At 44.9% G+C, this 15,756-nt stretch overlaps 1 protein-coding gene across 9 annotated transcripts in view; it reads right to left on the bottom strand.

Annotated features, from left to right (window-relative positions):
- TANC1 (tetratricopeptide repeat, ankyrin repeat and coiled-coil containing 1) overlaps nucleotides 1–15,756 on the bottom strand; it is a 252,126-nt gene that overhangs the window by 94,977 nt on the left and 141,393 nt on the right. The window lies entirely within an intron of this gene.

The following is a 15,756-nucleotide window of genomic DNA, read 5'->3' as shown; positions in this document are numbered from 1 at the left end:
TGCTATGCAGCCTCTACAGCTGTCATTGGTATATGTCACGGAAGTGATTTTGACATGTTTGGACCTGGGCGGCTCGTGGTAAAGGATTTTTTTTAACTTGGAATTTGTCTCTAACTGGGACCAAGATGATCAGGTTGCCAGGTATCTCCCCAAAGTCAGGAGGCAAGGATCACAAACCGCCAGGCTGTAACATCAACATGCTCTGTGCGGCCATGGAACACAGGCGTTTGATCAGCCTGGTGACACATGGCAATTGTGCCGGGCAGGAAAGACGGCTGCTTTCTTGGCAGCTGACATAGAAGAGGGAAAGCAGAGCAGTCAGTCCGGAATGCAATTCGGGGACACAGAGAGCCTGTTAATCATCTCTCTCACCACCTCTTCAACCCCAACTTATCATCAGATAATCTGGAATTCTGAATTAGGCTACATGAAATCCTCACACACTGCTGGTGGTAATGTACACGTGCAGTCACTCTGGAAAACAGCTCGGCAGTTCCCAAGAAGATTACGCATATGATCCAATAAATACACTTCTGTGTAAATATACATTCAGACAAAAATCTGTACATGAACGCTCTTAGTAACATTACTCATTAACAGCCAAATGTCCATCAACTGATGACAACAAAATGTGATATACTTATCACTGGGCAAGAAAAAGGGAGCACTGATTCACGCTAAACATGGGCGAAGCCTGAAAATATTTTGCTCAGTAAAAGAAGCCAGTCCCCAAAGACCACGTAATATATGATTCCATTCAGATGGAATGTCCAGAATAGGCAAATTTACAGAAACAGAGTATGAATGGTTACCAGGGCCTGGGGGAGGTGCAGGCTTGTGGGGTGATGGCTAGGGAGTCTGGAGTGATAAAAATAATTTAAATTAGGTTGTAGTGATGGTACAAAACCTTGTGAATATACTAAAAACTGCTTCAGTGTACACTTCAAATGAGTGGATTGCATGGTATGTGAATTATACCTAAATAAAGCTGCTTTAAAAACAAAAAACACTGTCTATTCTGTCCAGTCCTCTCAAACATCCCATTACACTTTGGTCCAGAATCATTCACTTGACTCTTGTTTTCCTTGGTTGCCTTATACTTAAAAGTGTGCTTTTATTAAGGCTACAGAGATAGGAAACATTTCACATCCCTAAGAGAAGGTGGAGGATGGGACGCAGACAGGGGTCTATAGTTCTCTCTGCTGTTCAGCCCTCAGACACAGCCCGGCCCCTCCCAGGACCAGCCTCGGCGCTGCACACTGACAGGGGGAGTCGGGCAGATTCCGAAATCCTCCTGTGTCAAACGTCTCATGCATCTGAGAAATTCTATTCAGAATGTGGTTTATGGTGAGACATGCTGCCACCTAAAGGTTTACTGCAAAAGTATCTACACTACCATAAAAATAATCTAATTCCAAGCCAGTTCTAATGTACCACAACCGAAAACAGGCTACAAGATCAAAGAAGCTTATAGAGCTTGACAAATAGGATATTATTTCAGACTTTGGAAATCATGATTCTAAAATGACTAATGTAGTAGTTAACCATATGGCTGTCTTCATAATTGATTTAACCCTGTTAGAAAGGGAGGTTTTTTTTTTAATTAATTTTGACTGCACTGGGTCTCAGTGGAGGCCTGCGGGATCTTTCCTTGTGGTATGCGGGCTTAGCTGCCCTGGGGCATCTGTGATCTTAGTTCCCCGACCAGGGATGGAACCTGCATTGGAAGGCAGATTCTTAACCACTAAACCGGCAGGGAAGTCCTAGAAAAGGACTGTTTTTAAAGGTTGAAATGGAATGGTTACTGGGGATGGGCAGAAGGAAAGTAAGTGGAAAATGTCAGCTATACAATGGTACACAAAATACAATTCAGATTTTATCAAGAATACACACTTATCCATATATAAATATGCATGAAGGGAAAGACTGAGGAGGAGAGGGGAAACAAAGATATTTGCTGTGAAGGGGACAGCAACTAGGAAGAACCTGAACAGGGCAGGCAGAAACAGACCCAGGACAAATCCAAGAGATTTTCTACACTCTGGGTTCCCAAACCACTCCTTATAGTAAAAGAGATCAAGAACACCCTTCTGTCTTCATCCACTCTTCTCCATTTACAGAACTCAAGCGAGCTAACGCCTTTTATTATTATTGTCCAATGATTCAAGTTACCCAGAACAGCAACCATGCTCTACTCATGAAGTACCTATAAGTTTCTGTTCACCTTAACTCCCCAGGGAACAGTAATAACTTACAGAGATCTACTTCCCAGCAATCCACCTATCCCACACATCCTTCCAAAATGTTCTCCTGTGGAGAGTGTTTACTATTTCACATGGATGAACAACGACCATTAGGAATGGTTGGAATATGAACCTCAACATCACCCAGAGCCTTTGGAAAGCATCTATGCCCATCTGTTTGCCTGTAACTGAGTTCTATTCAGAGGTCGATCCCTCACTGTAAGAGATATTCAACACTAAGGAGATTGTGTTAAAAGCAGAGCCTCTGAATGGTTCAAAGCCTCTGAATTGATTCACTGTGCCGTCCAGAAGAAACTAACGTAACATTGTAAACCAATTAGTTTTTCTAAAAAACAGAGCAGAGCCTTTAGAGCTGGGCAGATCTAGGTTTAAATATGGTCTCCGTCTCTCTCCAACTCAGACTTCAGTACATCTCAGAGCTAAAAGAAGACGGAGGGAGGCTTCAGTTCTTAGGGGAATAGCCTGAGAGCAGAGGTCAAGTGTCTCAGGTTCCCAGGCTTGGCACAGTGCCTGCCACAGTAAACAGTGAGGCTGGAAAGGAAAGGAGACCGAGAATGTTACAAAGTCAGTAGAACTGCAGTCAGTGGCCACACAAGGGTAAGACTTACATACAGTAGTTCATCCAGTCCTAATAACTCTGGAGGAAAAACACTATTTCCCCCATTTTTAGGTCAGGAAGTTGAGGCTCAAATCAGTGAAACAATCTGCTCAAGGCCAACACACGGGAAAGAAGGCACTCAAACGGCTTTGAGGTGCATGCAGGTTTGAAGTCCATGAACTAAGTCACCATTCAGCACTTATAAAAACTAGGAAATCTAGATTAAATAGGCAATCCTAGAAAAGGCCAGGGCAGTGGGGCCTTCCACCACCCAACCCTAGGTCTTGGCTATACATTCAGCAAATCTTTTATTCATACTCCCTTGTTTCTGATCTCCTCTTTTACTAGGAGTTGAAATATTATGAAGTGAATATAAACCACGGCTCTCCAACATGATCCTTTTATTTAAATTGCTTTTCACAAACAGCTGAACCTCAAATGCTATAAAACCAGATAAATTTATAACTCAGAGGTTTTCTTCTTTCCCCCCTCAATCGCTCGTTAGAGACTCTTTGGGCACTTTCCATTAAACACAGCAGATGAACGCTCGTTTGCCCTCACTCCCTTTCAAAACACCATTAAAGCTGCAGTAAAGGGATTTGAGAGAGTCCAGTGGGAAAGGAAGACAACCACAGGCAAGAAACCAAACTTCTGAAAGTGGAAACAGACTGCCAAGGAGCATGGACAGTGCACAGCAGGAAAGGTTAGGATTGGGGGAGGGGAGAGGGCGTGCAGGGGAGGGAGGGCTCAGCCTCACAGACAGCAGATCCCTCTGAAGGCAGGGGCATGGTAGGGTTGAATGCAGAAGTGTGGGTTGGAAATCTCCTGAAAGGAAAGTAAGACCCCTCCAGAACCCCTTCCCAAACCAGGAAGCATTCCCTCCTTCATCTTGGATGCAGAAGTCTTCCCTGGAAAGGCTGAATTCCAAGACCGTGGAGATTCAAGAGTTCAACTCTTCAATGCTACACTAAATAAGGGATCGAGAAAAATTCTCCATGTGGATTGGTGGGCCCCACCCAGATGCATCTCTCCACACCCGCCACCCCAGCTGTCTGCTATGAAAATGCTGACAGCAAGCTTGCACACCAAGGAGGAACCTTTTTTGGTACCAGGGACAGGTTTCATGAAAGACAAAAATTTTTCCATGGACCTAGGTTGGGGGTGGGATGGGGTGGGGTTGGGAGAGATGGTCTGGGGATGATTCAAGTGCCATTACATTTACTGTGCACCTTATATTTTTTTATTATTGCATCAGCTCCACCTCAGACCATCTGGCATTATATCCTACAGGTTAGGGATCTCTGGATTAGAGATTCCTCCCTGGGAGGAGAAAAGACCTATACATAATCACAGTTGAAGCCAAGCCCCCAAAGAAATGGTGGGTCCCTGACCCGTCACTCTACCACAAAGACACACACACACACACACACACACACACCTCTCTACCGTTTAGTCAGCTTTTCAGTACCTTGTACTTAAAACTAAAATCATCAACACTCAAGGAAAGATCCTACTCTAACAGAAAACACCAATAACAGGTTGAAGAAGGAACCTTGAAGAATCAGAGTTAACAGGAGGTACACACCCTCGTGGCTCAGAGGTTAAAGCGTCTGCCTCCAATGCGGGAGACCCGGGTTCGATCCCTGGGTCGGGAAGATCCCCTGGAGAAGGAAATGGTAACCCACTCCAGTATTCTTGCCTGGAGAATCCCATGGACGGAGAAGCCTGGTAGGCTACAGTCCACGGGGTCGCAAAGAGTCGGACACGACTGAGCGACTGAACGGAACGGAACAGAACGGACACACCCTCCAGAAAGATAAGAGCTACTGTTTCCATTACACACGGTGTTCTGTGACAAGGGGCATTCAGGGTCTGTGATGTGGGCAGCTGACCAGACTGACCACAGCACAGGACGACCAGAGGCCACACCAGTTAGGAGCCATTGTAATCACTGGCTCTTACACTAAACTGCCATCTATTAAGCCACAGTAACACTGAGTTCTATGTCACTGAAATGGAAAACTTCTAAATGAAGTGGCCAAATTCATCAACAGAGATCAAAACTGAAAAATACATTTCCCTAGCACCTGACCCTTACTCAGGGGAAACGACTGCCCAGCACCTTTCTACCCACAGCTTTTTCTTTACAATGACACATTCAACATTCCCAAGTCCGCCTGCAATGCAGGAAACACAGAAGATGCGGGTACAATCCCTGGGTTGGGAAGATCCCCTGGAGAAAGGAACGGCAACCCACTCCAGTATTCTTTCCTGGAGAAACCCATGGACAAAGGAGTCTAGCGGGCTACAGTCCAAACAAAGGGTTGCAAAGAGTCAGACATGACTAAGTGGACTCCCACCCTACACACACACAAGCATAAACTACCTGAAAAAGTAAAATAACTTCACCCCTTCATGTAAAACAAGCAGTATCAAGTTAATCCCCTCAAATTAACCAGAATCTAATACTATAATAACAATTACCCACAAAGCACAGTTTGCTGGCTCCTGTTTAAGACAAGAGGCTCTGAAAAACAAGAGTGTCAGGTATTAGCTTAAAAATGGGCTCATCCAGAAGCTAGCGTGCTTCTCTGCTGCAGCTGCCTTCCCTCCTTATCACTCCTGGGCACCCAAGACACTGGTGTAAAGCACTTTTCAAGCTTAACTTGGCATAAGGATACCACGGGGGGCTCTTTAAGATGCAGCTTCTGATGACGTTACCAGGTATGGTGGGAACCACGGGCCATACTTTGGTGTCAAGTATGCAGAGCACAGCCCACCATGGGCGGCACCTCTAAGGAAGACCACTCTTCTGTCAGGGCCTGAGCAGGGTCTACAGCCATGAGTGGGGCACCGTCTGCCCAGTTTACAAGGTTTACGATGAATGGGGATTGTTGTCGATCATAAGCGACACCCAGTTCATAACAGCTCTGGATCTCTTTACTCATCTCGATTTCCCTGGCCCCTCCGCGCCCATCCTCTGCTCTGTGAAACAGGGGAAAGAGGGCTCTCCAACGTAGAGACAAAGGGCTCTCAGGATGAAGAGAAACAGGAAATGTGCCCCAAAGTGGTTACACAGGCACCCAGCAGGCTGCCTGCACAGGAGAGGTCCTGCCAGCTCCTTACACCGTCCAGGGGCTTGCGTCAGTGGCGGGCAGTGGGGTGGGGTGGGGGCATCTCCCTCAGTCACCTCCGTCTGCCACCTGGAACACAGCCTTCTCCCCACCCCTCTCCTGCCTCTATGTAACTCTCCAAGTACACTTTCCCAGCGGCCAGTTTTCCTACTCCTTTTGACATTTTAATCACACAGCTATTTTGCTGCTTAGAAACGACCATATAAGGAATATTTTTTAAAAAGGAATGGTAGAAATAAACCAAACTGGGCTTTATCTCCAGGCAGCGAAAGAGAGAAGGGCAGGGGTTACTTTTCATTTCTGAGTGGTTCAGTTGAAAATAATTATATATATATTTGAAAGTAATATTTGGGACACAGAACACCTGAGGGTACTTGCTGCATTTAAGGTAGATCTTACATTTTTTCATGATATCTGGACACTATGAAAAGTGACTCTCCTGTGTTATCAATCATTTTAGTTTTCTTTTGTTTTGTTTTTTAGCATCCTGAACTTTCACAGTAAAGGTTCCTGTCAATTTTATCTGATCTGGGTTTTCATCTCACACTGGGAAATGTTCACAACAAGAAGAGAAACAAAGGATGAGGAAGAGGATTTCTATGGCAGGGCAGAGAGGGCAGGGGTGAGGCGAGCCTTTATCACCAAAGCAAACGTCATAAAGCAAGTCAGTAAGAAACGGTAAACTCTGAAAATTACAATCTTGTATTTTTAAAAAGCACAATACCTATACGGAGCTTCCAAAGTCTGGGCCCTCTCTCTCCTCTTTCTCCCCCACAAGAAAGCATCACGGGGGGAGGAAGAGAAATGCACTTAGGGACTGAGAAAGGGGAAGACTTGGCCCAAGTCAACAGGATGGAGGGAACCTGGCTTTACCTCCATCTGCTTTACACAGTGTTGAGGCTGGGCAGGTGAACTGGCAGGACTGCCTATAGGGGCTTAGAGTCTCTTGGGAGGATTTCCTTTAAGGAAGGAGTTGGCTGATCAAATGACTGGGTCAGAAAGCCTCGGCCCAAGGGGAGAGCAATTTCAAGCACAGTGTGTCGTTCAATCATTGGATTTCTCCTATGAGAAGCAGGGTAGAGGCTATAAATGAACCCCTGAACTGCTCCCTGAGAGGACTCAACTCCAGGGAATGCCACCTGGGTACCAGGGGCTAATGTGGGGCAGGGCTCCAGGAGAGAAGAGCCAGCTACCCCAGCATCCGGAACTTTCCTGGTCAGGAGCACATGCCGAGCCCCTGGGGAACATCCTAAAACTTCCAGAGACACCTTAACAACGGCCTGGGACCTTGTGTAAGGAGAGGTGGGCAGCAAGTCAGTGAAATGAGTTATTACTGCTATAACCTCATCGTACCCAAAGACACGTGAGGTCTGTGGAAATTCACCGTTAATTCTAAGGAAGAAAAAACAGAAGGCAAGAGGGAAAAAATGGGTAATCCGCTGATGGTGAATGAAATACAACAGTTACCTGACACTCTCTCAGTAAGCCTCTGTTCTTTTTCGAATAACTTATTTTTTGAAAGAGTGACACGGCCTAGGGACTGAACAATAACAACGCTGAGATGGTAGACAGCCTTTATTCACTCACGCAGTGCACAGCGGCTACGCAGTGTAAAAGTGCACTGCAACTAGGGCACTTAAATCTAGTAGGAAAATAATCTATCACAGCGGAGCCATCCCCCTTTCAATAAAGCATTCTTGAAGTACATGTTGGCAAAGATTTGCAAGTCTCAGCTTGCAGTGTGCATGTTTATAGCATCATGAATACAATACATTCCCAGTTCAACAAAGCACCCTGAGCCATGTTCCCACTTTCTCCCAATTCACTTTGTCTGCCATACTATTCCTGTAATGTATCTGACTTTTCATGTATTACAGCATGAAAAGTGAAAAGTGAAAGTCTTAATTGCCCAGTCATGTCAGATTCTTGGACACCATATGGACTGTACTCCACCAGGTTCCTCGGTCCATGGAACTCTCCAGGCAAGAATACTGCAGTGGGTTGTCATTCTCTTCTCCAGGGGATCTTCCCAACCCAGGGTTCAAACTCAGGTCTCCTGCATTGCAGGCAGATTCTTTACCATCTGAGCCACCAGGGAAGCTCTGGTGCATTACAGCATGGAAATGCATTAATTCACCTATTTACTCAACAAGTATCTGTTGCACAACCACTGTGCCAGGCACAGGGTGACAGTAAAATGTGACAGGACTCCCCCGAAGCCCTCGGTTAAGGGGACGAGAGTCTTTATCACATCATCTGAATTTTATTTCAAAACACTTCAACATAAACAGTGCAATATAAATGTGTGTCTGTTGGCTTTAATCTCCTGCCTGAGGGCAATTGGTTGTCTTAATCTATAACACAGACTCCTGGAGTGGTTAACTAGCTTCTAATCAAAGGCCACACACAACAGCTAAGGCCACCGCAAGTCCAGTCGGTCAGCTAACTGTGCTTATCAGCAACCAGCACTGTGGTAATTAGCACACCGGAGGTCAGAAAGGGACTTTCACACAGCTTAAATCACTGACTTCGTTAATTGGTATTACAGTTGTTGGAAATCTCCCTTCAGTGGTGAATTCATGGTATTTGAAGTAAGAGGACTGATAAGAACTATCACAGAAACACTCTGGCCCATGTGTGACCCAGGTAGGTCCACAGATGTGCTCTGGCTTGATTGGTAAGTGGTCGGAGGTCCAACTGCTGATTCTAGGAAATTATTTGGCCCCCGAGTCAAAATATCATGATTAGAAATTCTGTCTGTGGGAGGCAGAACTCCAAAGATGTCACTCCAAGATTCCTGGGTCTTAATGATTGAATCAAGCACAATTCAGGTATTGCTGTGAAGGGGTTCTGCAAGTGGGATTAAGAATTAAGGTTATTAACAAGGACCTGGAGAAGGCAATGGCACCCCACTCCCGTACTCTTGCCTGGAAAATCCCATGGACGGAGGAGCCTGGTAGGCTGCAGTCCAAAGGGTCACTAAGAGTCGGACATGACTGAGCGACTTCACTTTCACGCATTAGAGAAGGAAATGGCAACCCACTCCAGTGTTCTTGCCTGGAGAATCCCAGGGACGGGGGAGCCTGGTGGGCTGCTGTCTATGGGGTCGCACAGAGTTGGACACGACTGAAGTGACTTAGCAGCAGCAGCAGCAGCAACAGCAAGGACCTACTGTGTAGCAGAGGGAACTCTGTTCAGTGTTATGTGGCAGTCTGGTTAGGAGGTGAGTTTGGGGGAGAATGGATACCTGTGTATGTATGGCTGAGTCCCTTTGCTATCAGCCTGAAACTGTCACAACATTGTTAGGCTGAGTCTCTTTGCTATCTGCCTGAAACTGTCACGACATTGTTAATCAGCTATGCTGTGCTCACTTGCTCAGTCATGTCTGACTCTTTGCAGCCCCATGGACTGTAGCCTGCCAGGCTCCTTATATTCCAATACAAAATAAAATGCTGTTTTTTGTTTTTAAATAAAGAATTAAAGTTACTAACGAGCTGATCTTAAACTAGAGAGATCATTCTGGATTACTGGATGGGTCCCACGTAATCACATGAACCCTTAAAAGAAGAAGAGGAAGACTGAACTCAGTCTTCATCTCAAGAACACATTTGATGTTTTCCGGGGTTGGGGGGAGGGGGGTGGTGTCAGAAACTTTTTACAAGGGCTTGGAGCCTTGTGTAAGGAGAGAAGGGTAGCAAGTCAGCGCAATCTGAGTTAGAGGATGAGGGAAGATAGGGCTGAAGCGGTGGAGATGGTCAGAGAGACTCAGAGCATGAGAAGGATTCAACCCTTCTGCACAGGGCATGAGGCTGGTTTTGAAGTTGCAGGGAGGGGGCCACAAATAAAGGGATGCAGCCAGCCTCGAGATATTTAGATGGACCCCCAGCCAAGAGCCAGCAAGCAAAGGAGGACCTCAGTGTTACAGCCACATGGCACTGAACTCAGCCAACCTGAATGAGTTTGGGAATACTTCATCTTCTGAGTCCCAAAAAGGAATGCAGGCCAACCAGCATCTTCCACTGAGCCTTGTGAAACCCAGACCAGAGATACAACTGTGCCAGGTGGTGCCTGGACTTCTAACCTACAGAACTATGAGATAATTTGTTTTAAGCTGCTGCGTTTGTAGTAATTCCTAATGGCAATAGTAGAAAACTAACATATTGTCCATAAAATGTTGCCATACTTGCTACAGGTAAACAATGAATGCAAAGTGCCACCAGAACACCACCCCTCCCCCTAAAAGGACAGAGCTGGAACTTTATTAGGCATATGAAACAGACCATATGACTGCATTGGGCCAGCCTGCTAATAAACCTATAAATGGGCAGAATGCCACCTTAGCCTTGTTTTCATTTATACCTGAGTGAGTTTATAATGAGGAAATCTGTCACCCTCACCTTTACTTTGGCCACCTGATACGAAGAGCCGACTCATTGGAAAAGACCCTGATGGTGGGAAAGATGGAAGCAGGAGAAGGGGGCGACAGATGAATTAGATGGTTGGGTGGCATCACCAACTCAATAGACACGAGTTCGAGCAAACTCCAGGATATAGTGAAGAGCAGGGAAGCCTGGCATGCTGCTGCCCACGGGGTCACAAAGAGTCAGACACGACTTAGCGACTGAACACCACCACCACCTTCTATAACTACTGGTTGCAATTATAACTTACCATAAAGAATCTAAATCTGAATGCTGATAAGAATCATTAACCAAACCATCCCAAATAAATGATTAACCACAAAGCTTGGTTTTAAGGTGCCCCTGGAGAAAGATCTGAGTCTTTCCTGGAGTGACAATTTCAACTTCTCTAAGGAACAAGGACATTTCATGACATTGTACAGGAGGCAGTGATCAAGACCATCCCCAAGAAAAAGAAATGCAAAAAGGCAAAATGGTTGTCTGAGGAAGCCTTACAAACAGCTGTGAAAAGAAGAGAAGTGAAAGGCAAAGGAGAAAAGGGACGATACACCCATTTGAATGCAAGAGTTCCAAAGAATAGCAAGGAGAGATAAGACAGCCTTTCTCAGTGATCAATGCAAAAAAATAGAGGAAAACAATAGAATGGGAAAGACTAGAGATCTCTTCAAGAAAATGAGAGATACCAAGGGAACATTTCATGCATAGATGGGCTCAATAAAGGACAGAAATGGTGGGGACCTAACAGGCTGCAGTCCATGGGGTCGCTAAGAGTCGGACACGACTGAGCGACTTCACTTTCACTTTCAGTTTCATGTATTGGAGAAGGAAATGGCAACCCACTCCAGTGTTCTTGCCTGGAGAATCCCAGGGACAGAGGAGCCTGGTGGGCTGCCATCTGTGGGGTCGCACAGAGTCAGACACGACTGAAGTGACTTAGCAGCAGTAGCAACAGAAGCAGAAGATAGTGAGAAGAGGTGGCAAGAATACACAGAAGAACTGTACAAAAAAGATCTTCATGACCCAGATAATCACCATGGTGTGATCACTCACCTAGAGCCAGACATCCTGGAATGCAAAGTCAAGTGGGCCTTAGGAAGCATCACTATGAACAAAGCTAGTGGTGGTGATGGAATTCCAGTTGAGCAATTTCAAATCCTAAAAGATGATGCTGTGAAAGTGCTGCACTCAATATGCCAGCAAATTTGGAAAACTTAGCAGTGACCACAGGACTGGAAAAGGTCAGTTTTCATTTTGATCCCCAAAAATGGCAATGCCAAAGAATGCTCAAACTACCACACAATTGCACTCATCTCACACATTAGCAATGTGATGCTCAAAGTTCTCCAAGCCAGGGTTCAACAGTATGTGAACCATGAACTTTCAGATGTTCAAGTTGGATTTAGAAAAGGCAGAGGAACCAGAGATCAAATTGCCAACATCCACTGGATCATTGAAAAAGCAAGAGAGTTCCAGAAAAACATCTATTTCTGCTTTACTGACTATGCCAAAGCCTTTGACTATGTGGATCACAATAAACTGTAGAAAATTCTTAAAGAGACAGGAATGCCAGACCACCTGACCTGTCTCCTGAGAAATCTGTATGCAGGTCAAGAAGCAATAGTTAGAACTGGACATGGAACAACAGACTGGTTCCAAATCAGGAAAGGAGTTACGCCAAAGCTGTATATTGTCACCCTGCTTATTTAACTTATATGCAGAGTACATCAAGAGAAATGCTGGACTAGAGGAAGCACAAGCTGGAATCAAGATTGCCAGGAGAAATATCAATAACCTCAGATATGCAGATGACACCAGAAAACGAAGAACTAAAGAACTTCTTGATGAAAGTGAAAGAGGAGAGTGAAGAAGCTGACCTAAAACTCAAAGTTCAGAAAACTAATATCATGGCATCTAGTCCCATCACTTCATGGCAAACAGATAGGGAAACAATGAGAGACTTTACTTTTGGGGGCTCCAAAATCACTGCAGACGGTGACCGCAGCCATGAAATTAAAAGACACTTGCTTCTTGGAAGAAAAGTTACGACCAACCTAGACAGCTTATTAAAAAGCAGAGACATTACTTTGCCGACAAAGATCTGTCTAGTCAAAGCTATGGTTTTTCCAGTAGTCATGTATGGATGTGAGAGCTGGACTATAAAGAAAGCTGAGCACTGAAGAGTTGATACTTTTAACTGTGGTGTTGGAGAAGACTCTTGAGAGTCCCTTGGACAGCAAGGAGATCCAACCAGTCCTTCCTAAAGGAGATCAGTCCTGAATGTTCATTGCAAGGACTGATGCTAAACTTGAAACTTCAATTGATGCGAAGAACTGACACATTTGAAAAGACCCTGATGCTGGGATAGATTGAAGGCGGGAGGAGAAGGGGACAACAGAGGATGACATGGTTGGATGGCATCACTGACTCAATGGACATGAGTTTGAATAAGCTCTGGGAGTTGGTGATGGACAGGGAGACCTGGAGAGCTGCAGTCCATGGGGTCACAAAGAGTCGGACACGACTGAACGACCGAACTGAAGGAACTAGGAGAGGAGCCCATAAGGGGAAGGGGTTCTCCTCATATTCACGTTGGCAGGAGATGAGCCCTGGGCTCCGTGCTAGTATTAAGACTCCAGAAACAGGGAGGCAGGGTCCCCATGAACTTTCTTTCCCTGAGGCATCCTGACTGCTTCCCACTCTGAAGCAGTCATGTTCAACGTGGTCCCTGCAGCAGCAGCAGCAGCAACAGCATCACCTGGGATCTTGTTAGAAATGGAAACTCTCACCCCTACCTCAGGTGATCTGATTCTGATGCTTTTGTTTGAAAACCAAATTATACAAGAATTTGGGTTAATTATACAGGAACTTATCCTTGCCTTGAGGTAGCTTCCAATCAAACAAGAAGATTAGGCAGAAAGAGCTGCCCTGGATAAGAAACTTTATGAGTTTAGTTAGACTAGGTTAAAAGATTATCCTTGGATATTAGTTACAACCTCACTAGCTTATGCTGAAACCATTAAGAGATCAGTGAGCTACCAGTACACACTTAGCTGCTGGTGTTGTTTAGTTGCTAAGACATGTCCAAATTGTTTATGACCCCATGGACTGTAGCCTGCCAGGTTCCTTCTGTCCATGGGATCTCCCGGGCAAGAATACTAGAGTAGGTTACCATTTCCTTCTTTTGGGGATATTCCCGGCCCAGAGATTGAACCTCCATCTCCTGCATTGGCAGGCAGGTTCTTTACCACTAAGCAACCAGGAACACCCCTGGTAGAATGGCTAAAAATTTCTTTAAAAATTTGATGATTAAGACCTGCTCATGAGGACGCAGATCAATAGGAACCCTCCTACACTGCTGGCGGGAATGCAAAATGGTACAACCACTTTGGAAAACAGCTGGCATTTTCACATAATTAAATGTAATACACTTAACAAGTCATGAAGCAATTTCACAACTAGGTACTGACTCAAGATAAATGAAAACATATATTTACTCAAAAACCTGTATGCACATATTTATAGCAATTTTACTCATCAGTTCAGTTCAGTCGCTCAGTCGTGTCCAACTCTTTGCGACCCCATGAATCGCAGCATTCATAAACAACAGAAAAAATCCCTGAAAGCTATTCAGATGTCCTTCAGTTGATAAATGGATAAACTATGGTATATCCATGCAGTAAAAACTAAGTATTATTAATACCAATAAAAAGTAAAGAGGTAAGACACAAAATTGTAAATCAACTATACTTCAATAAAAATAAACAGAAAAAAGAGGTTTTGATACCCACACTACAACATGGATGAATTTCAAAAGTATTATGCCTAGTGAAAGAAGGCAGATTCAAAAGGCTGGATAAATGCATGCTTCTATTGATACGACATTCTGGAAAAGACAAACTATAGGTTTGGAGAACATCAGTGGTTCCCAGGCAGTAGGGGTTGACTACAAAGGGGCAGAATGAGGGAGTGTTTGGGGATGAGGGAACTTTTCTGTGCTTGACAGTGGTGGTGCTTTCACAACTCTATGTATTTGCCAAAGCCAAAAAATTAATTAAAATAGAGGGGGCCTGACTGAGGGTGTCATTCTGCGTAGGGGAGTGACTAAAACTGCTTGAAACCTCCACTCTGGGTGAACAGTTCTGACTCACTCAGACAATTAGCCAGAGGCCAACCCTAGCATCTGTCATCCCCTCCTACCTTGGTAAGAGAGACCTGGTTTTTAACTGGTCACTGTTTTAAAAAGTACCCAATACCTGTAAAAAAAAAAAGAAAAAAACAGAAGCGATCACAGGGGATTGCTTCAGCAGGGTACTGGGGGCTGTTTATCTAGAGCAGACTCTCCAGACTATCTCATTGCATAGGTGTGTACTCGTGATTGACTTCCACTCATCTGGACTATTTTCCAGCTCTGCAAATTGAAAAAAAAAAAAAAAACCGAGAGCAATGCAAATGAATTTTGTCTTGCAGAGATTATAAATCTCTTTAATCCAGATTCTCATTTAAGCTGGTCTTAACATCTTGCTTGTTCCTGCCTTAATGAATGAGCTAAATAAAACTACTGACATAGGACCTTTTGATACTTGCATGTCGTATTTTTGCCTTTTTGAAAATTATACTTGAGCAGCACAGCATATTAAATGAATAAAAGGCTGCATTTTCTAGCCTCCTTGGCAGCCACTGAGAGGAAAGCGAGTGCTGGGTGGGGTTTCAAGAAAGACTGTTTAATGGGAGCTGACCTAGCTGGGAGAAGCCCCCTTTTTGCTCTTCTCTTTCCTTCTCTTGGCAGAAAGGATGACATGTCTGCTAGTACTCAGCAACCCTACTGGATTTTTAGGTGACCTTGTGATAAGAGGTTTCCCTGGTGGTTCAGAGGGTAAAGCGTCTGCCTGCAATGCAGGAGACCCGGGTTCGATTCATGGGTCGGGAAGATCCCCTGGAGAAAGAAATGGCAACCCACTCCAGTACCCTTGCCTGGAAAATCCCATGGATGGAGAAGCCTAGTAGGCTACAGTCCACGGGGTCACAAAGAGTCGGACACAACTGAGCGACTTCACTCACTCTGTGATAAGAGGGCATTCAGTTCAGTTCAGTCACTCAGTCGTGACCGACTCTTTGCGACAGCCCCCAAAGCTGGGTCCAAGCCCCAACTGCTAGAACCTGTACACGCTACTTCATTCGAAAAAATGTTCCGTGTGGCTGTGGTTAATGATTCTGAGATGAAGGCGTCATTCTGTATTATCCCATGTGGGGCGGGCCCCAAATGCATTCACGAGTATCTTTACAAAAGAAAGGTGAAGGCAGATCACACAGAGAAGGCCACGTGAGATGGAGACGGGGAC

The sequence above is a fragment of the Moschus berezovskii genome, chromosome 2 (assembly GCF_049115385.1).
Source record: "Moschus berezovskii isolate FMDL1 chromosome 2, NW_MosBer_1.0, whole genome shotgun sequence".
NCBI lineage: Eukaryota > Metazoa > Chordata > Mammalia > Artiodactyla > Moschidae > Moschus > Moschus berezovskii.
The sequence above is the reverse complement of the archived record's forward strand: the minus strand, read 5'-3'. Positions and strand labels throughout refer to the sequence as shown.